The sequence below is a fragment of the Chrysoperla carnea genome, chromosome 5, assembly GCF_905475395.1.
Source record: "Chrysoperla carnea chromosome 5, inChrCarn1.1, whole genome shotgun sequence".
NCBI lineage: Eukaryota > Metazoa > Arthropoda > Insecta > Neuroptera > Chrysopidae > Chrysoperla > Chrysoperla carnea.
The window spans coordinates 24,786,302-24,803,373 of NC_058341.1; the positions used below are offsets into that span (position 1 = coordinate 24,786,302).

The 17,072-nt window shown below is 28.3% G+C and overlaps 1 protein-coding gene and 1 non-coding gene across 2 annotated transcripts in view; one reads left to right on the plus strand and one right to left on the minus strand.

Moving 5' to 3' along the window:
* Positions 1–17,072, plus strand: part of LOC123301688 (calpain-9-like) — a 161,095-nt gene that overhangs the window by 43,046 nt on the left and 100,977 nt on the right. The gene's annotated exons all lie outside the window — the stretch shown is intronic.
* On the minus strand, positions 717–798 carry Trnas-gcu. Its single transcript has one exon. It is a non-coding gene; the product is annotated as a tRNA-Ser (tRNA).

The following is a 17,072-nucleotide window of genomic DNA, read 5'->3' on the forward strand; positions in this document are numbered from 1 at the left end:
ATCATAAAGTCAGCAAAGCCCCAGTCCTACATTTTTTTTAGGTTGAGAATTATGGAGTAAGGGCGCCGCAAAACATCTTTTGGCTTAGAATTTTGGTATGGAATTTTTGGAAAACCTCCGATTGGTTGGTTTTTGCTTAAAAAGGGCATATGTCCATTAGGGTACTTGTGGTATAATAATTTTTGGTTATTTTTTTAAGCCAATATGAATCTAAAATAATGCCGTTCAAGCCAAAATGTAAACCAAATCTATGAAAAACAATATTTTGGCACAATTAAGGCACAATTTCCTCACTTAAATAGGAACCATTAATAAGAAATCTGTCCCATCAAATCACAGCTACTAAAAGAACAATTTCACAACTTGTATAGTGTTAATATAGTTGCTGATAGAAATCTAGTCGGTACATTTTTTGACACCACAGAGAATTGTATTTCTAGATGAATGCATCTCATTAAAACATTTTTATTAAAAAACTTACACTTTGTACACTTGGGTCGGGTCATAACTAACAACGACACAAAACATATATCATGGACATTTTGTATGTGATGATAATTATTCAACCAATTACAACCAAAATACCAACATTGTTTGTTTGTTGTATTTATTTATCATGGTTTATTTTAATCATTAAAAGAAAACGATATATCATACGACTTCCATTGGTATTATGGAAATGTTTGGGACAAACTTTTATAAAAATAAGAATTTATCGACGAGGATGGGATTCGAACCCACGCGTGCAGAGCACATTGGATTAGCAGTCCAACGCCTTAACCACTCGGCCACCTCGTCATGTTGCTCAAATCGAAACGATGTGTAATCGCACTGAATATTTTATTATATCGTAGCTTTGAACGCATCAATGACATTCTATGACAGAAACTAACCATTGTTAACCATAAATAGAAATACAAATTTACAAGATATTGTGTTTGTTATTACGAAACATTAAAAATTTGAGGTATAAGAGACCTGGTCAAGTATCTTCCTGCTAGGAATAGTTTAACGATTTTTGTGATTTAGCCAATCTTGGGCTGAAGCATGCTTTTTTAACGAAATTCTCAAAGAAATTCTTACGTAAGCATGATCTCGACAAAAAAGAGTTTGAGACAATTTCAGGCTTTCCAACGAGTTAGCTTCTCATTCCCATCTGATTTGGTTTGCATTATTTAATCACAGACGGTTTAGTTACTGGAAGTAACTTTTTTCAGTATTCTTAAAGATTGGAATCGAATACTTTACTAAATTTGGAGAGTTTTGTTATTCTCTATTTTAAGTCCAAGGCAATAACCTGAGAACCATTTCTCTCGAAGGCTTAAGTATAGTTGTTAAAATAAATAGCACGATACTCGAAATAAAACTGTGTATTAAGAAGTTTTATTTAAAAAATATAATTAAAGAAAAAAGTAAAAAAACCACCGCTTTATATCGTCCAATTTTTTTGAGCTAAATAATTTCCCTTCCATAACTCTCGAAGGGATTGTTTTCAAATATTTTGAGTGTGATATAGTTAATTCTTTGAGTCTATCAGAAAAGATGGCCATGAATTGTTTGACGTATACTGTTTAAAATTTTTACAGAAATCAGATAATAGATGGAGCAGTAAAATGCCAGATTAACTTTTATTTTGTTAAATATATCTTTATAAATTGTAGCTCATGTGTTATTCTGATGTATGAGCTATATTGTTGTACAGTAAAAGACATCCTTACTTTCAAATTTATAATATATAAGGATTAAATTACCGAAAAATACAGTAACACAAAGACACAAAATTTTCACAAATACATTCTTATAGACACAAGTATATTTTAGAATTTCCAGTGACTATAACACATTCTCGAATAATTTTGAAAAATATTTATATAAATCCCAGTTTAACATACCTTATGGAAGTAGAAAAATAACATAAGATGTTTTCTTTTATTCTTAACATTTTTTTATCATTTCATATAAAATTACACAGAAAACAAATTAACATACACAATAATATATAATTTTTTTTTTAAACAAAATAATTCCCTACTGTGATTGTGGGCTTTTGATAAAAATCTGTTTTAAATGTCTTACAAATGTTAATTAAATTAAAAAATTTGTTTTAATTATTTTCTCATGTATGTAGGTACATTATATCTATGTGTAACCATTTATGAAATTATTAGTTACGATGTTTTTGATTCACGGATAAATATAGTAATTAGAACAGCAGAACGTTTCAAAGTAATTAATCAAATGAAACTTTTAAATAGTAACCAAAATTGAAGTTGGTATGTATTTTGTCCCTGCACTCAATAATAACTCCATCCGGACAAGACAGCAGTGGTTTCGAGAAAGAATTTCTACTCTGAAATCTATGTTTTTATTAATACAATATGGATTTCGAAACTATCTCGGAATGCCAAAGTACTATAGAAGCTCCACTATATTTTGACAACACGACCTAAAGTATAAGTCATTTATTTCGACACACTTTACGCCGGACTTTCATGGATTCATTGAAAAATATTTATTATGGATTCGTTGAAAAATATTTACTAGCTTGACACCTGCCCCCTTTACTGAGCTCAAAAGTAAAAATCACCGCTTTATAGCCTTCACCTCTCTTGATTTCACTTATTTCCCTTCTATAACACTCGAAGGAATTCCTTTACACAGCTAAAATTTTCAGAATTTTCAATTTTTTTTAGAGTGTAAAATAGTCATAACTCATTGAGTATATCAGAAAAGCATATATCCGAAAAGAAGGCCATAAATTGTTTGACATTTACTATTATACAGATGTACACAATTCCAACAAATCAGGGTAAAGTATATGGCTGGAATATTGAAAATCTAGGCTGTGATCAATTATAATTAATGGGGCGGTAAATTGATCACACTGTTATCGCTTGGATAAGAACTAAATAACCGACTCCACCCTTTCATCAAAATTTAATTATAATCGGATGTAGTTTAAAAATAAATATTAATCATAATGATATGGGTGGCCTCTGTTGAAGACGTATATGTCTGAGGTACGGAGTGTAAACTTGTATTATTATTATTTATTATTTTATTATATTAGAGACTCGATATTTGATTCCTGGTACGATTAAGTATGATTCTCCTTACCAGATAAAGTAAATAATTTAACAGAAAGGAAAATTGAATATTTATCTTCACTGTAGAGACAAAGATAGGTTATTATATCGAATTTGCGCTTATCGTTACGTAATAACATCAAAACGTACTTAAAAGGCTGACCGAAGCGGAAAATAAAACATTTAGTATTACATTTTAGTATTAAGAAAATTCCATTAAACATTTAAACAACAATTAATTTATCAAACGATCATTTTTCTGTAAAAGCAATATTTAAAAAATTGCAAATATTTGATTTTATGAAATTGTGAAATTAAAGAATAATATTTTTACAAATGCGGGATTTTGAAGATATTAATTTTTGCACATTAAGAGTATTAGTATTTGCAGAGTTTAAGGTGGTCGTGGAAAGTTATTTTCATTATCTGAAAAGTTGATGGTGTTGACCATAAGAGTCGCACTCACATGAACAGCTTTTTTATTAAGGACCACTTACATAAATTCTAATAGGCAATATTGTTTCCCTACTTGTTGAAATCGTCTTTATGTTTGTTTACAGATCACAGGTCAAACATAAATTTTATTTACCTACTTAGAGATATTTCAAAACTTTTATAGTCAATTAAATGTACAACTAATCAAGGCCTTTTAGGTATAAAATATAGATATTTATTAACAATCAAAGAAAATGTTTTTAAAAAAAAATTAATTAAAAATTCATAAAACATCGCATTGATTGTTTCATAAACAGCTATACAAGTACATCGTCACTTTGTGACAATAATTACATTCAATGAATATTAAATTTCTATTTGTCGTTGTCTTGTCTATAATATTAATTATGCAATAAGTACAATGAATGATTGCTTATGAGTTATTAATTTATATTAATTTAATGAAAATGAAATCAAAACTAAAAGTATAAATATTCATTATCTATGATGATGAGCTTAGGTATTGATATTCCAACAAGAATAAACCATCTTTGAAAACATTTTCTGACAATAGTTTGGCCTAAGTGTGTCCCTTGTGGACAGCCAATATAACCTAACCTAACTAACATATGTAGCACGTTATATTTCGTGGCTTCTTCATTAAAATTTTGGGATCACAGTTACTACTAATGATTTATAAATTTACTAGCTTGATACCCACTCGCTTCGCTGGGCATATATGTACAAAATTAAATTTTTGATAAATGTAATATAGTCTTGATTCATTGAGGAGTACCTATGTCAGAACAGGTGGCCATGAATTGTGTTTCGTATACAATTTTAAAGAAATATTTTTTAAAAATATATATTTATAAATTATAGCTTATGTGTTATTCTGATATATGTAATATATTATGGTACAGTTTCATTCAAATTCATATCGCACGCAACAAACACACAAACAAACAAACAAATATCCTTACATTACATTTATAATAAATTGGAATAGGGATAGGGATATATCCACTTGCTATTCGGCCCCCGTACTGCATAGGGTGGTTTTCAGAGAAGTCATAAAACTTTTCTTTGTCGCAAAAAGCAACTAATTTTTTTTACATCTTTTTAAAAAAAAAAATTGATTTCTCATCACGAATCAATACCTACTATTGGAGTCTACCTACAAATTTACAGTGACAAATTGTTTTCGTGAAAATTTTGAAAATTATCGGCCATATAAACTTAGTTGAATTATTTTCCTCTGACAAACATCAACTTAATAGTTGCTCTTACTCCTTAAATTTTGCTCCAATTTTAATTATTCAAGGATAATAATTTGGTACATCGAAGCAATGGACACTCTATATATATTCATTGTTATGAAATATTTTGATGCTTACTTAAAGGACGTATATAAAGTTTCTTTTATAAAAAATATTACAATCAATAAAAATTTTTCATGCTTCAAGTTTTAACTGCTGTTATATATACCTACTAGGTACACTAATATCAAGATAGTGGAACAAAAATAATACAGTAGAACCTCGATAACTTAAACCTCGGTAACATAAAAACCTCTGTTACTTCAAAAAATACTATGTTCCCTTCCCATCAGAGCCCAAAACCTCTATAACTTAAAATACGCAACCTCTATAACTTAAATAAATAATCTCTGTATAGGCCCTCAGTAACTACATAGAAACATGTACATACCTCTATGTTAACCTTTACCTAACATAGACCCTTGATAACTTAAAACCTCTATAACTTAAAATATTTTGTGTTTCCCTCGGACTTTAACTTATCGAGGTTCTACTGTATTTATAAAAAATGTGTGTATGTATTAATTTGTATTTGAATAATAATAATTATGTATAATTTTGATTAATTATTGACAGCATGCAATATAATATTTTAAAATAACAAATAATAAATGTATTTTTTATGTATAGGTGGATATAAAATAAAGGTTCAAATAAATATACTGCTACTCAAACAATGTATTCAACTTTCAAAAAATTATATGTCTTTCTAGTTCTTGCGTAGTTTTATAAACCAAAATGTACTTGAAGATGATTGTATTGTACAAAATTTTTGGTTTATTGCACGGTACATACATATAAACCAAATGCATGCTTTGTTGCCAAATAATGTTATTTTTAGCTTTATAATACAACGCAACTACAAAAATATATAATATACTAGCTGGGAACTACCCGCTTTGCTGGGCAATATCCCCACTTGCACCCCTCCCTCCACATTTCCATGCGTTGGAAAACAGTTTTGTAATGTACACGTCATGCTCTTTTATTTGATACCCCACTTAGGTATATTTGTAAATATTCGATATTTCCTTCCCACTTTCTCGCTACACCTTTCTACCCTCCGAAGGTTAAAAAAATTTCTAAATGTAATTTAAAACATTCTGACCAAGTTTTGAACTATTAAAAGCCATAATTGAAAAATATGAATTTTTTATTCATGAACACCCCCGCAACCCCCCTTGTGGGTGGAATTTCGTAAAATTAGCTGACCTCTACTTGGCAAAAGGAATATTCCTGCCAAATTTCAAGTCTCTAGGTCTTATAGTTCCAGAGATATCGTGATGAGTGACTATATCTATAGAAAGTCTCCTATATATTTATAGATTGTGTGCAAGTGCTGCTTATAAATTTGATATTATAGAAAATCAATCATCAATTATGTCTCTGTTGGTTAGATCGAATGATGGATCTTCGATGAACTCATAATTAAATTTAAATTTTGTTTTTATATCATCGACAATCTTATATATTTTGTTTTTTTTATTATACACTGCAAGATTGTCTAAATATTTTAGATAGTCTTTCACATTTTCTAAATTTTTTGATATAGAAATATCCAATTGAAAAGGATAAACTATATGATTCATCATTTTTTCAGCCAACTTTGAACGATAAAATAATTATAAAAAGCCCGATAGAATTTTTTTTGAAATTTTGGAAACTTTGTTAATCAAAAAATGTATTTATAAAGTTTTATTGAAATCCCTAGTATTATCCAATCCGTGCATATCTTCTTAAATAAATTCATCCGGTAAAAATAATTATCTTGAACAGACCCGAAAAATTTTTAAAAACAAAAATCAACTTTTTCAACAACTGAAGAATAATGGACAATTTTTCTGCACCACAATGAATTAAAGTTATGTTATATGTATATTTATATTATAAAATTCTGCATAATAAATAAAATGTATTCATTTAAATGTTGATTTATTTATAAAATATATTGTTCATGTTCATGTGTCGCGCTTGTGCTTTTATATATACATAGTACACTACATTCATAATATAATATTAAAAAATAAAAAGAAGTTTTTTATATGTGTATGCATATTAAATTTAAAGTTGTTAAAGGTAATCAAGGTTATTATTATTATATTAAAATAAATATACATACATATAACATTATACTATACTTATATACCTATTATACCTACGATACGCATTTATTATACTTATTATCATTATTCTGTGTTTATTAATAAATTATTTATAAACAATTAAATTGTGTGTACATAGTATTTATTTAGAATACCAGTAAACATTATTTATCATTTATATACTGCACTTAAGGAGATATGCAAGGATTGAATAATATTAGGGATTTCAATAAAACTTTATAAATACATTTTTGGATTAACAAAGTTTCCGAAAATCACAAAAATTTCTAGGTCATCAGGCTTTTTATTATTATTGTATCGTTCTAAGTTGGCTGAAAAAATGATGAATCAAATACGTTATCCATTTCAATTAGATATTTCTCTATGAGAAAATCTAGAGAGTGTGATAAAAAAACTATCTAAAATATTTAGACAATCTTGTAATTTATAAAAATACCATACAAATATAAGGTTGCCGATGATATAAAATAAATGAGTTCATCGAAGATCCATCATTGGATGAACAGAGACGACTATAGTTATAGTATTGACGGTTGAAGAGAGATATCTATATTATCAAATTTATAAGCAGCACTTACATACAATATATTATATATTTTTGTAGTCCGCGGTATTGTAAAGCTGAAAATAACACATTATTTGACTACAAAGCATGTATTTGGTAATAACCAAAATTTTTTTACAATACTGTAGGTTTATAATCACCTTAAAGGATATATTTTTTTTAAATCGTAACTATACTTAAAAACATTCGAAGTGCACATACAGTCTTTGCTTTGCAGATACAGTCTCCTCAAATTGAGCCAGAGGCTTGAAAGTCAGTATGCAAGTTGGGCTAGTGTCATAAATGTACCTTTTAGAGGTGTCAACTTTTCAGACCCCCTTACCACTCTTTTATGTCTTTTAATAAATATGACTTTATTGATAGAGCTTTTTTGCTCACGAGTTATGTTTCTTTATTGAACTGCAATACAAAGCGCAGTGAATTTTTAAGAAAATTTTAAATTTTTATGTAAAATATTGTCTTACGAGTAAATTATTCCACCCAGTATATATCTCAAATTGAAATTAAGGTGTGCAATCAACATATGTATCTCTGATTTGGTACAACAAATCAAAATCTTCAATCTTATAAAAAAAAACAGTATGAAAAAAATACAAAAAAACTTCAAGGCAATCAAATATTATAATAAGATTTTAATTGCACGAATAAATTATAAAAAATATGAATTATAGTTTAATTAAATTAAGTAAATCATTTGAAAGTAGGTATCAATAAATGCATTTTCACAAATTGTATCCAACATTTATATCTAATTTACTACATCTACATTTAAATTTATTTATCTTATATTTATTTTTTAATGTAGGCATTTTCTAATTAAGTAAATGATTAATAACGGTGCAAAAAAAAAAATTAATTAATTTATGTTTGCACTATAGCTGCAATTCAGTAACAATAGCTTTGTACAAAGTGTTGAAAGCAAGGTATTTGTCAGGTTATAACATAATTCACCATCAAAATTGAAAATATATCTTATATATTTAAACGAGCAATTCACGATTCACAATTCACAAACGAGCAATGGCTCCAACGATTTTTATGAAAATGAGTATGCAGGGGTTTTTTGGGGCGAAAAGTCGATCTAGCAAGGTTTCATTTTTAAAAAACGTCGTTTTATCCGTCTTTTCATGAAAAACTGAAACCGGCAATGCAAATTATAACTCTTCCTGACATCTATTGGTGTATATCGTAGTTAATGAAATAAAATACATTACCGGGACATTCAAATTGGTATTTGTGTGGAGACATTTAAAACGGTCTTCTATTAGTGATAAAATTTGTGTCTTTTTAAGAATACCGAGCAAAGCTCGGTCATCCAGATATTATTTTTTTAAATTTGTGTCCCCACTACCGTGCTCACACATCCTTAATTACTCAGGCACAACGGTTTTTTTGTTTTCAATAATTTATTAAGGTTTTAACTCAAATAGTTTTTTTTTTAAATTTCCACCGACTAGTTTTGGAGAAATCTATATAAACATCATCCTTCTACCAATGTTAAATATGCCTAATTTTGAAGTCATTTATTTATATCTAACATTTATCTAACTTCATATTAAAAAAAATCAAGCCTTTTATCCAAAATTGCCTTGGCGCTCGTACATCCTTAAATACTTACTAGTAGTAGTTTTTAGTCCTATCCTAAACTTGTTAAGAGTCTATGACTATAAAAGCATTATGAACCACAAAGCAATATACACAGGCATTATATAATTAAGTTTTTTTTAAGTATTAATTTCCTGTTGTATTCGACTTTTAGCCAAAAAATTCTTTCAGCATAATCAATTCATGGTCTTATCTTTTCTTATGTTTTAACATCTTATATTTTATGCACTAATTTGTACATTTTTGTTAAAGCAATGACACGATTCACAGCGCATAGTCCAAATTGATTTCAAATGGACAGAGATTGAGAAATTTGAACGCATGTCAAACGAATAAAATTGCTGCTGTATGAAGGCCATACCAGATAATATTATTGATTACCCCGATCGAAAAAAAAATTCATATTTGAATTTTTAGCGATGATTTGGAAAAGTTATTTTTCGGAAACTATCCAGAAAACACTAATTCTAATTTTTTACAATAAATACAGAAAAGTTAGTTTTCAAATATTTCGTCGTTTGTTTTTTGAATAGGGGGTAATCCTGACGTCGAATTGGCCATATTACCCATAAAAATGTAAAATTAGATTTGATACCCTGATAAAATTTGAATGTGGAAAAATTGATTAAAAAACAATTTTTTTATACATGTCCGTTTGTGCTCAAATAGGGCTATGCAGAGAGAGGAATCGCATTCAGATCCCAAATTTCACAAGCCACCCGGTTGTCTGTCCAGGTTTACATCTACGTGCCCCTGCTTTGAATATTTTTCTCCGTTTATGACATTATATAAAACAGTTATTAAATAGAACAAATGAATATGTCCATAACTTACATTCAATTAATGTTACATGTTCAATAAGTAGTAATTAGCAAATCGTTTTTTTTTTTGTGTTTGTTTCATTTTGCATATCTGATCTTAATTATCTATATAATATTTCTTATTCCATATGGTTGATGAAAGAAGAAAGAATTAAAATATGCATTTCCTTATACAAGAAATATGCAGCAGCACACCTCAACAATCTACTTGCCTATTATTAATTATTCAATATGTAGAACTATGATTTAATGATCATTTATCTAAAAAAGAATGTTGATTGCGGCGCTCAAAGAAATATTTCTGTTTTTATTTTATTGACTTCTGAAGTGTAGGTGAAAATAACAGGGTATACAGAATATTTAATGAACATCAAAAATACGGTCGCTTAAAGAATTATAAACAATTGACTGAGTTAATTTTTGAAATACCCTGTATAAAAAGTATTAAATATCAGTGTTTGCATTATTTCTTAAAAATTAGAAGAGTCTAAAAAAACGCATTTATGGCATGCTTTCGATCGCGATTTTGAGTATCTATTTTCTATAATTTTGTCTTCATTTTTTGATAGTGTTTCAGAAGACTGCGTTATAGAAGCTACCTGCAAATATTCAACTCCCTATTTTTCATAGTTTTGGGAAAAATGAATACCAAAGTTTTTTCCTAATTAACACCCTTGCAGGTAAACAATGATGTTTACGAAAAAAAATTTTGAAAATTTTTGTTTATTTTTTTATAAGGAACATTTTTTATTTTTAAACTTTCGTTCCATCTCTTACGGTTTACAACAATATAAGTCCTACGACCCAAAACCCGATTGACCTACGTTGCTCATTTACAATTCAAAGGCACTTTTTACGTCTTGAGTACGCTTTAAAAATTCAGCTTGATATATGTTTTCCTTTTTTGAGTTATCGTTATTACAACCAGACAGACGAAAGGTCGGAAAGCCGGAAATTGACCAATTAGGTGATTTTATGAACAATTATACCGAAATTTTGTTCGTATCATCAATATTTCTCACCTTTACAAATTTGATACTAAAACTAGTATAAACTGATTTATATTTCATATACACCGGGTATAAAAGAATTTTTATCCAAAAAACGCTGGCTTTTATAATTAATTTCTCATAAACCGTACAGAGAATCGATAGGAATTTTTTCACAAAAGATGTGTACTTTAACGTTGTTTTCAAATGTTTTATAACTTCAATTATTTAAAATCGCCCCATTATAATAACTTATTCTATTTCATTTTAATGAATAATCATTTAATAAAATTTAAATTTGTTCAATGTAGGTATATTTAATAGATTTTTCCATATAAAATAACTATAATGTTATAAATTATTATAAATAAATTAGATATTATAATATTGTTTATATTATACATACATTGTTAGTTAGTTGTTATATGAGTAATTTAAAATAATTATAACTCAGATGTTAAGTGAATACATATATGAAATAAAAATAATAATAAAAAAAAAAATAAAAAAAAACAAGTAACCAAAGGTTAGGTGAATGAACACACGATTTTCATTATTAAACATTATTTAACTACACCGCAAACACTCTCAACCATTATGTAATAGATAACACAGGTACCACAGACACGGTTTTATATTAGTGTTTATGTACAAAGTGGAGCTCCAAAAGTCATCATCAGTTTCTTTGCAAAGAAGCAATCGAGTTTTAGTCGTAGGTTATCATAGGTTAGGTTAGGTGGGCTGTCCACGAGAGAGACACAACTTAGGCCAAAGGGCTGAGCTACTAGGGTGGTCATAAAACATCTTTGTCTGTGGACTTGCGTACTAAAAATTCAACGCCGAAAGGATCTCTACTAAAACTCTGTGCATCTATCCTGGGGCATCATCCTATTTATACTCTGTTTTATATTTCAATAAAGTTTGAAATATTTAGTAAAATATTTTCAACATCAGAACACATTTGGATTATTTGTAGCTATTTATGAATATTTGATTTTCTCTAAATTGCCCAAAGCTTTATGACCTTAGACCATACATTATTCTTAAACAGTCGCAGAAATCGTGTGGACATATGCACCTAGAGAGGTGAAATATCCTTTACTTCCTCTCTGTATAAATTTGAAGCAATTTCCCCAATTCAAAGATTAAAATAAGAAAAATTCTAGGCCTCAAAATCAAAATTCTGTTTTATAACACATGTTATTGGCAGAACAACTATGTTAAAATACTGAAAAACCTCTTTTTAGCCGTTTTCCAATAAAAGTAGTTTAATTCATGGACATTGGCTAAGTTATTACATACGAATAAAACATGACAATAATATTCATGTCTACCAAGTTTGAATTGAGTTTAGCGAACCATCCTGTAAGAATGTTTCATGTAAAATGTAAAGGTTCTTTCATGACTGTGCGATTTTATCATTAATTCAAACGAGTGAGATAAAGGTATACGCATACCAATATCTCACTAGGCTAAAATGATCAAGTATAGGTGTTAAGAATATTCACGTTTCTACGATACAAACTATTAACGATACAAACTATTAATTGTTTTTCAAGAAAATACCTTAATTCCTAGACCAACTATAAGAGATTGATTTCCTACATCTAGTTGTAGTGGCCCAGCATGATTTATAAGGATATAAACGTGCCTTTATAAAACATACATAACGTATATGATTTAACACCAGTATGTTGATTATTTCCTTAATAATGTTATTTACCAATGGTAAAAATAATCTAACAATGTTTTATTACATACACCGCACATAATATAATATGAATTGTGCGGGTGTTAAAATATGTAAAATAACATTATCGAGTAGGCTTTGGCGGTAAAATAATAAGGTGAAAGATTGATATTAGTTAGTGAAATAATAAAACTAAACCAACAACACTCCTTTCATAAATATTTTAATGTTAAAAAAAAAAACAATGAGTATAGAAAATGATTTGACAAAAAGTTAAATGTTGCAAAATTACTTGCCATATTTTGAAAGGCAATAACTTAACACAAGTTTCTTATTGGTTTATATATAACTGAAACAGAAACATAAAGCAATCATGTTAAATTATTTGTAAATGTTTACCGGAGTTCCTGTGTGAAAACATTCAGTGTGCAATTCAATGGGCGTTGCTTGTCAGGATGTGCATAGTCAAGAATAACGTAGACATATTTCGCCGATTTTTAACGATGGACCAGCAAGGTGGAAAACCTCCTTATCTTTAATTTTTTTAAATGTTTGCTTATTTCTTGATTTATTATTCCATTTTGCTTAATCCGTTGTGTGCGTAATTATGGCAGAGACAATAAAATCAACGCCAGCGCTTCCAGTAGATAATTTTTGCTTTATAGGCGGCTGTTATAATTAATTTTCAATTCTTTACATGTAAATGTTATAATAAATGTCAAATTATTGAAATTATTGAAAAATAACAATAACGAAAACTTGTTTCATTAAAAATTGTGAAAATAGGAGACCAAATTGCATAAATATTTTTTTTTAAATGTAAATTATCATAATTACTTATATAAATTTGTTAGACGATAATATTAGTTTTTCAATGTAAGCCATAAATGCAATCTCTACCATTATATATGCACCCATACAATTATATTAATAAAGTAGTATATCGTTACCATGCACGGTGCGAATAGCTTTTCATTACATATTGCGACTAAAAAAGAAATTATTGAATAGTTATTATTCTTGAATTATTTTTTGTTTTTCTTCTTTATCACTCTTTTAGAGAGAAAAGAAAATGTATATGACTAATTAGTTCGATGGCGTTTAATCAATCTCTGACCGACTTTTTTTGCTCCGATGTCTAATTTGGCGGTTTTCTCATGATTGGTGGTTTTAATACGAAATTTGATCAATTCTGAAACTAAATAACACGGCGGTAATCTAAACAAATTATTGGAGTTTTATATGTCGGTTACATGTAAAAAATATAGGCGTCAAAAAAATACACTCTCATATAATATTTTTATTTAATTATACAGAATTACAAATTATTCATTTAGGGTTTCGTTCATTTTCTGCGCAATTTTTATTAAATAAACAAAAATTTATTATTACCTGTGTAATTAACTTAATTTTAGCTCGGGAACGTATATGCAAATCAAAACTCAATCAATTGATAGAAATTTCTTTTAAATTAAAATAAGTTGATACATCGACTATTTTAAGTTAAGGAGTAAGATTATGGCTACTCTAACGTATATTGATCGGTGGTTTATTTACTCTTTAAACATTAAAGTTCCAGATCAAATTTTTATATTATGATATCTGAACAGTTAATTTTATCTATTAAACCAATCTACACTCACATAAGAGAGTTAGTTTTATATTATTATAATTTTATATAAAATAATAAATATTTCTTAGAAGTTATAATAATTATTTAATTATACGTTATAATTGTAATGTTATATAGGTGTCTTGTTAACAATTATATTTTATTACAATTTTAAAATTATTTAACTATATTTTTTTTATAAAGCATGTTTTGATATTTTTAATTACCTACCTACAATTTCAGATTTATATGCTGCGTTATATACCATTAATTTACAAGGTTAACATTGCGTTGATAACAATTAAGATAAGTTATTAAAAACAATTCGTTGTAGATGTGGCTTTTAGGCGTCACATCACAGCTTTCTGATAAATCCAAGTATTTTATTAACTCCGAAACAATAAATTTTATGAAACAAATGTATATAGTTTTGAGACCGGTGAAGTCAAGTTTTTTCCCCGAGAACTGAACAAAGTTGATGATATTTGGTAGCAGCAATTTGATAGATTTTCTGAAACTGCTTATGGTTACGTTTACTTAAAAAAATCCAATTTTCTTGTTTTTCCTCCAAAAACTCTCCTTAGTTAGACCTTAACGGACCCTATGGTTTAAGAGTCTCTCACTGCAGGACATCCATTCTAAAATAACCTAGCCTCCTAACCTAGGCCTTACCATTCGTGAAAAAATTCATTACTCAATTCCTTCCAATTCATTTTTTAAAGTAGAATCAATAACTTCATATCAGGAAGTTTATAATTCATAGAGTAGGAATTTGGTCCTCCCTTGGATATAAAAAAGTGATATATCACCAGTTGATTAAATCTTGCTTACGGCGGTTTTTTTATTGAGCTATAAATTTCAAGTTAAATGATAAAAATAATAAATCTCTAGCATTTTTTTTGTAAAATTTTATGGAAAACTAATCATAAAAAAACTTGTTGTTAGTTTGTCAAAAAATAAGTCGAACGACAAACAAAAATTTACTAAGTAAACCTTTTTAACACATTACCTTAATTTCCTGTATGCATGTAAATATTGTTTCAGTTAGCTAAGATAAGAGCATTTTATCTTTTCAATTAGATAAATGAGGTTTTGTAACTATTTTTGAGCTTTTATGCCCACTCGTCGGCCTTATGACTTCCATATTTTGTGGTAAAAAGGAAATCTTCAGCATTAAATGCGGCGAATTGTTTTCCGCCAATAGTACTAGTTTTAAAAAATCTTTCTGTGAGGTTCAGAATAGCTGAGCGAAATATGTAACGATCCTAGCCCAACTATTTTGCTCTATTCGCTAAGATTTCTCTTACGACTATCAAAACATTGAGTAAGTGCATACTGAACCTCTCAAGCATTGTTCCGACGGATTATAAATTACACAGAATTTTAAGATCTTTATTGAAATGTCAGTTGCATAAATCTTTACAAGAAAAGTTATTATTAAAAGTACACATCTCAATTGCAAAATAATAGAAATTGTATAATCTTCATGCCACATTAGTTTTTCCATTCCCTTTATTTTTCTTTCTGAGAAGCGTTTTAAATTCAATTTTGCTTCGTTTATCTAAATTACCCATCTATTTACGTGATATATGAGGGTTATGTGTTTGACACATATGTATGTATGCTCACCTGTTCGGACCTAACTTCTAAACTACTTATCCTAATTTGACAAATGAGGTATCGTTTGAAGCGTCTTTTTATGTGACGCCACATAGCCTTTAACCACTGGTTAAAGGCTATGTGGAGTCACATTAAATTCAATATGGCGCCCTCTAGAGGACATAAAGCTATTATAGCACTTTTCAAATATATATATGTTGTTATACTTCTCACGAAACTATAACCCCAAAATGGTTTAAATAAAATAAAGTTCGAAAACTTAAACCAAGACAATTACAGAATCGCGCTCTTAAAAGTATTAAAACAAAGAAAATGTTTTCATCTGAAATTGTTATAATAAGTAAAATTGTCATTACAGTCGGGTGACATCTTTTCGGTCCTGTGGAAAACTGTTTAATCTTAGACGTCCCTCGACTGTAATGACAATTTTACTTATCATAACAATTTCAGATGAAAATATGTTCTTGTTTTCATACTTTTATAACCGCAATTCTATAATTGTCGGGGTTTTTGTTTTCGAACTTTATTTTATTTAAAACAATTCTTAGTTGAATTTTCGCAGTTAAATCTGTATTTAACTATCTGGTTTGTATACTTGGTAAAGTAAAATGTACTTAAAAAATATAACTATATAACAGATCAATGCTTATAACTAATATATGATATATGTATAGTCGTTACTAGGTCATATAACATAGTTATATAACTTATATAACAGATATATAAATATGATTTATATATAGGTTTTATTTAATGTATTATATCGAAGTAGGTATAATAATAATAATAGACTTCCTTTTTGTAATATTTAGAATTATACAATATAATGTACCCATATACCGATTATGAACGCAATACAATAAGTCTCAATGTGTACGCTTAGTCCAAGCTCCCAGTCCAGTAATAAACGCACCATAAAATAAAAGGACGTCATTATTAGGTACTCACAAAGCTATCGCAACAAAATTCACATGTACTAATTCAAAAAACGGCGTGTCTAAAAAAATTGGTATCTAGAATTAAGAACAAATGATGGATTATAAATATTTGAGCTATGACCTTATCACTTTATGCTCCAAGATTATAGAGCCAATTCCTAATAAAGGTACCTTGCCGGACTTTTGCCGGAAAGAAAAGTATAATAACCTGCAACTGACGTTACAAGTTACATACCCGTATTATTATATCGAAAGCTGAAATTGAGACA